Raw genomic sequence first — 6,931 nt, 5'->3', positions numbered from 1 at the left:
GAGAGTCAGTGGTGCAGGTGGAGCTAAAGCGCTGGAGTGAGTCAGTGGTGCAGGTGGAGGAGAAGAGGCATTCTCGATGAAAATGCGTTCATGTTTGCGCAAATCATTTCTCAACAGACTGCTTTGGTCAGTATAAAGCTGGTTTTGCTAAGAAGCTGCTCCTGAAAAAGGAATCGGTACCAACTATTCGTGTTCCTGCTGCACCTCCTGAAGAAGTGAGTACTGTATAACGTTTTATTAACCTTTTACGATGCATATTCATCTTTGCAAATCGCTTGCACGCTTCACGATGAATGCGGCTAATATTTACACTCAGGGTACATTACGGCATGTATTCTATGTAACGTTACGACGTTCTCAATATAATTCATAATCCCACGTTTATAATGAACAACGCGTTATGGTTATTGTGTTATTAAAAACTATGTAGGCAGGTGTTACAGTTAACGTGCTAACACTAAATAAAACATTTTCGTACTGCACTAAACATAAACATACAACAAACTCTTAGGTATCCTTCAACTACTGTTAGAATCATTACTGACATGACAGGACACGTCTCAGTCACAATAGTTGTATCAAACACTGAGATAACGTTACGCATCACTGACAAGCCTACGTTTACCAAAAAAAAGTTTTTCAACATAAATCTGTCAACGAACTAACCTATACAGTAAACACATAGCGTTCGTATCCCACTACTCTACCCTGACAGTACATACAAAAATAGATCAAAGTGACATTACGTTAACCAACCATTCAGAAGCGTTCACACCGGACGCGAATAGAGCGTCTAGCGTGAGTGATTTCAATGTTAAGTCAATGCAAAGACGCGTTACGCGCGTAAAACTCTGCGGCGCGAACTCGCCTCATTCACGCTTCAAGTTCGCGCGAATTGAGCGTTTGGCGCGGTACGCGCAAATTATTTATTTAGTGCTTTTTGTGCATTTACGCGTTTGACGCGAATTTGCGTCTGCCACCTGAGTTGAAAAATCTGAACTTCTGCGTCAATTCGCGCCCCGTTAACCAATCAGGAGGCAGCTTGCTGCTGTCACATGGTGAAGCAAATATTTTATCACATAAAAACTTGATTTTAATATATGATATTCCATATCTAATCTAGATTATATGAAACATTATTATTATTCTAATGTAAAGAGAACCAACATAGCCTACTTTAGTGCAAGAACATAGTTCGTGTCTGGACAGTGTTGTGTGAGGGGGAAAAAAATCACAGGACAGTTTAATCACTTTTGTAGTAGCCTAGGCTGGCTCCATTTATCATCAAAACAAAAATAAATTAGAGATTAGGTGGCTGAGGGTGATCCTCGCTCCGATGCGGGTCCACAGGTCATCAAACTGGGCGTGGGACAGGCGGAAGTACCGCTGAAAGCGGCCGTCATCCAGGTGCAGCTTCTGGAGCAAATGGTGAAACTCGCCAAACTGGGTTCACCTCCGAAGGGTCTGGTGGACCCAAATACGGCGACGATGATCCCTACGCCGCTGTTCTGCTCTCCAGAGCAAATACAGAGCGGTGACTCTATCGATGAATGCTCGATCAACATTAGCCGTCTTGTAAAAAGATGGCCGCCAACAGATTTCGCCTCCGACGCGCGTGCTTCAAACTTTTGTTTTTTACGCGCGTCAATTTCGCTCTTGACGCGCAAATGGATTCAAAGTGTACACGCGTATAACTAGACGCGGCAGGCGCGAATTTGACGCTCAATTCGCGTCTGGTGTGAACGCACAGTTAATGGTCGAACTTCTTCGGGGCCGTCATCTTGTTCCGGGTCCGACTCCGGTTCAAATTGGTATGGCAACACTACAGATGTGTCGTCAGAGACTCCCGCTGCCATTCTTTCGCCAAAATATACCCTCAACTGTTGTCAAGGCAACACTCCACGTGCGTTGTGTCAAAAACGCCCCAAAGAACAGAGGGGCGGAGTCAGCAAGCTCATTATCATTTAAAGGCATATGCACTGAAACGGCGTGCTGAATACAGAGCTGTTTTTGAGCAGGTAAAATTAGTGTTTTCTTAAAATACTAATGAGAATTTTTAATAAAAGTATATTACAAAGTTTTCATTTAGACCCTAAAGATTCATATTAACTTGTACAAAAATGGCATTATATGACCCCTTTAACATAAAGAGCTTGACAAAAGATGCAGATGTCTCAAGAACAGTTTTAAAAATATATATAACATTGTTTAAGAAATATTTTTGGGAATACTAAATATTAAAAAATAGTGAAAAAAGTGAAAAAATTATAAGATAACAGTTAAGATGAATTTTATTCATAAGAATGTTTTGTGAATCCGTCCCCAGATTTTGTTGTGTGTGTTTAGAACTTTAAAAAACGGCTCCAGTCATAGTGTAATATGTGTGCAGTGTGGTTCTAAATCTGCAGTTCCTCTTTCACTGAAGGGGTTTTTGTACGGCTCTGTATCACTGTGTAAATGGAAATTCATAATACTGCTGACAGTAGTAATCTCCCGCATCTTCAGGCTGGACATTTCTAATATTGAGCATGAAGTTTGTTCCTGATCTCCCATCAGTGAATCTCTCAGAAACTCCAGACACTTTGCTACCAACACTAGAGAACAGGAGTTTGGGTGTTTGTCCGGGTTTCTGGTGATACCAGACTAAACTGGATGTAAAACTAGAACTGCTGGACCCGCAGTTGAGAGTGACGCTGCTTCCCACAGACGCCAGATTCACGGATGGACTCTGAGTCAGAATGATCTCAGCAAAACAACCTGCCATCACAACACATCAGTCAGTGTTACAGTCAAACACACAATACATCAGAAGAATGAAGCAACATTTATAAAGCACTTCTGAAAATGCTCTGAATATTCAACACTAATCTCACCAGCAAGAGAAAGCAGTAGAGAGCAGATAATCAGAGCGTTTGCAGTCATCTTTGCTGAGAATGAGTGAGAACAGACGAGACCTGCTGTTTACAGTCCTGAGCGGCGGACAGTCCGTCTTAAACAAAGGGGTGTTGCACATATTCAAAACTGCTTCCTTTCAGGAGTGAATCTGAAACACTGATTTAAATAAAATTTAATTCAGTTTCAAAAGTAGTTATCAAATGTAATTTCTATGATTATTAAGATTTTATATCAGTATCAACTGATATTTCTCAAGAGTTTCCAAGGATCTGATAATGATATCTAATAAACATGCAGTAGTTGACCATCAGTGAATCAACTGGAGTTTAGATTGTGTGTTTAAACTTGGAATAATTTATTAGCTACAAAATTTTTGCTTTATAAATGAAAGGTATATATTTTTTAATTGAACTGTAATTGACCACAACACAAATGAAGTGAAAGATGTTGTTTTGGAGATGCAGTGAACAGTGCAGCTACTGAAGCGTTCAGGAGGTTTTTGTACTTCTGCTCTATTAGTTTGTATCACTGTGATATACTTTCGGCGGCGGCACCAGACTGGATGTTGGCAGTAAGTAAATAATCAAATCATTTTAATTCGGTACAGTGTTGTAATATTTAGTCATATATTTTATGGCATTATGAATGTTTTACTTTGTCTTGTGGAACAAAAAGAAATCTATATCAGTAAATATAGTGTAGGTTTATATGTGAGGGATGATAATACAGACATACAACAAAACTCTTAACTACAAAAATAAAGTTTTGAACATTTTCACCAGTATTGACCAGGAAAAGAGATTCATTTGATAAATATTGACATGCTATAAGAGCATGAGAACAATATTTGTTTTGAAATGTGACATACTACTTAGAATAAATATATAAATTAATAAATAAATACGTACATACATACATACCCATAACATTCCTGTATTCAAAATGTACAATACGCTATTATAGATTTTCAACCTACTTTGAAATAAAACAATTGTAAAACTCATGAAAGGTAAATGTGTTGTTTTGAAAACAGATATTGTAATACATTATATACAATTTAAACTATAAAATTTATTTTAAAATAATTAAAAATGTATATTTATAATATGTAATACAATTTAAAATATATTTTACTCCTCCCTTCTGGAAAAAAAAGAGCAATTTAGGAAAATTTTTAGACTACTTAATAATAATATTCTTTAACATTATACTTCAGTGTGAACCAAAATGTGTTTTTTCAGACACTTAATTGCATGTTATTTAAAAAAAGAATCTTATAGTATAATTTCATGCATTTAGCTAAACTTAAGAGTGCTTTGTAACCTATGTGTATGCACATAAATACATAAATACCCATATCATACCTGTATTCAAAATCTACTATACGCTATTATAGATTTTCAACCTACTTTGAATTTTTTTTTTTTTTTGTAAAACTCATTCATGAAATATAAATTTGTTGTTTTGAAAAACAGATATTGTAATACATTATGTAGAATTTCTTATTTAAACTTTAAAATGTATTTTAAAATAATGTAAAATTGTAATATATAATACAATTTAAAATACATTTTACACCTCCCTTGTAAAAAAAGTGCAATTTAGGATACTTTTAAGAACACTTATTCCAAATAATAATATGCTTTAACATATACTTAAGTGTAAACCAAAATTTGTTTTCAGACACTTAATTGCATGTAATTTAAAAAAAAATCTTATAGCATAAGTTCATGCAATTAGCTAAACTTTAGAGTGCTTTTTAACCTACTTAAGCTAGGCTCAATTACATCTTTATGTAATTTCATAATTAATTATATTCTCTTTGAAATATGGTTAAAATGTACTGACTTTTTTTGTAAACTAAAAGATACTTTAATGTAATTTCTATTGAAACGTGCCCATCATGTATTTAAATATACTTGTGATTACACATTTGTAAAGATGAAGCTGCAAGTTAGTACATTTAAAATAGATGAACTTGTAATATCAAATAACACACTAGAGTTGAAATTATAATGAAGTAGTCTGCATGTGCTTTAGTACATTTTTCAATACATCAAAATTAGTGCACTTCTTTAAAGCGTACTGAAGTGTGTTAAGAAACATAGTCATGAAAGTCTCTCTCTTTAATTGCACTTAAATGGCCTTTTATTATATAAGTCTGTTTAAACTGATGGTAGGAATGTTGTCTGTCACTTTAATCTGTAATAAATTGAATCTGTTTGTTAAGCGAGTTGTTTGTGGTCCCGCTGCTCTTCTTCTCTCAGGCAACACTCCTCCTAAAGTGATCATCCTGCCCCCGTCCAGTGCAGAGATCTCCTCTCTGAACACAGCGACACTGCTGTGTGTGGCCAGCGAGGGCTTGCCATCAGACTGGAGCCTGAGCTGGAAGGTGGACGGCAGCAGCAGGGCTCAGGAGAGCAGTGCTGGGATCCTGCAGAAGGACGCTCTGTACAGCTGGAGCAGCAGCCTGACTCTCTCTGAGCAGGAGTGGATGAAGAGCGTCTCAGTGAGCTGTGAGGTCACACGGAGCGGCCAGCCGGCAGTCACGGCACAACTGAGGAGAGATCAGTGTTCAGATCAGTAGATCCGCTCAGTCTCTCCTCTGGCTTCTGCTTCATCCTTCTGGCGGACGTCTCACTTCTGCTTCTCTGAGTTCATTCACACAAGAGCATGCTATGATGTTCTGTTATAATTGAAATAAAATAAATAATACTGTGTCTGTCTTTGAGTCCTTTTGTGTTATTTGAGAAAAAAATAATTTGTTTTTAACCATTTACTGTTTCACATCCTGCCGTTACAAATCAGTGTTTAGAAGTACAAATATTCACATAAATGTTCTTGTAATCTAATGTAGCCTCTCAAATCTTATAGCGTCTGCATCAATAAATAAATAAATAAATATTAGATGGAGTTACATTGTGAGACATGTTGACTTCACTATAAAATATTTCATCTCAAATACCCAAATAAATTTTACTCAGTGAAGCATGACAACACCTGCACAGTAAACTATGAAACAAGAAAGTCATCTTAAAACAGCATTTGCAAGTCTTGCTATTGTTAAAAAAAAAAACTAAACATTCTCAGTAATTAAAATTAATCTAAAAGAAAAGAAAAAACAAATATATAATACAATTATATTTTATTCTAAAATAAATATTAGAAAATGAAGGTTTCAAAACGTGTTTTTCACAGTGATTCCACAGAAGAACCATCTTTTGGTTCCGCTAAGAACCTTTCCGGGAACAGCTATAAAAAAGAACCAAGTTTTTTCTCAGTGTGAAGAACATTTTAAAAATCTAAGGATAGTTTCCCATACAGAAATGTAATATATGTCAATATATGTAAATTACATATATAATGTCAGTGCCCATGTATGTCTGCTGCCTATATGTGTCACGGTGCATGAATTCACTGTCTCTCTCTAGTCTCGCGTGCTGTTGTGTGTGTATTTGTGGGCGTGGTCACTGATCATTGGTGATCAGCAGCGCCAGCTGGTTTCAATCCGTTTGTCCCTTTATATGTTCAGTAACTGGTGTCTCATGTTGTCAGATCGTTGTTCTTCCCGGTGTGTTCCTGTTTCTGAGCTGTGCGTCCTCTTTTTTCAAGATTTCCCTTGTTCGTCGTCGTGTTGTCTTCGAGTTCCCTCGCACTTCCACGGATTCACCGGGCACTTCACTGGAGATTCACCACTGGACTGTGGGTACTTCACTGGAGATTCACCACTGGACTGGGAGCACTTCACTGGTTGCCCACCGAGGTCCCTGCGTCGCCCACCATCTGCGCTGGAGTCCGTCCGACCCACCTCTGTACCAGCTGTGTTGTTCCCCTGTCTTGTGTGCCTGACCGTGAATATATATATACTTACCTTCTTTAATAAAGCGTTTTTTATTGCATCCTTCTCCAGTCTCTGTCACAATATGAGAATCAATGCAAAATTCATATATTTAAAACACATAGACATATATGAAACATATATTTCAAAATATAGCAAAAATGGCCGTTTTCATGTAAGTGCCATATATTTTCCCAT

The 6,931-nt window shown here is 36.9% G+C and overlaps 1 pseudogene across 1 annotated transcript; it reads left to right on the top strand.

Moving 5' to 3' along the window:
• Positions 1 to 3,435: 3,435 nt before the first annotated feature.
• On the top strand, positions 3,436 to 5,548 carry LOC143738682 (Ig lambda chain C region pseudogene; annotated as a pseudogene). Its single transcript, XR_013203934.1, has 2 exons — positions 3,436 to 3,466; positions 5,163 to 5,548. The product of XR_013203934.1 is annotated as an Ig lambda chain C region pseudogene (transcript).
• The last annotated feature ends 1,383 nt before the right edge of the window (positions 5,549 to 6,931 follow it).

This window comes from Siphateles boraxobius, unplaced genomic scaffold, assembly GCF_051911475.1.
Source record: "Siphateles boraxobius isolate OS27281-9 unplaced genomic scaffold, OSU_SipBor_1 15, whole genome shotgun sequence".
NCBI classification, from domain to species: Eukaryota; Metazoa; Chordata; class Actinopteri; order Cypriniformes; family Leuciscidae; genus Siphateles; species Siphateles boraxobius.
Note: the sequence above shows the minus strand (reverse complement) of the source record. Positions and strands in the feature narration are given on the sequence as shown.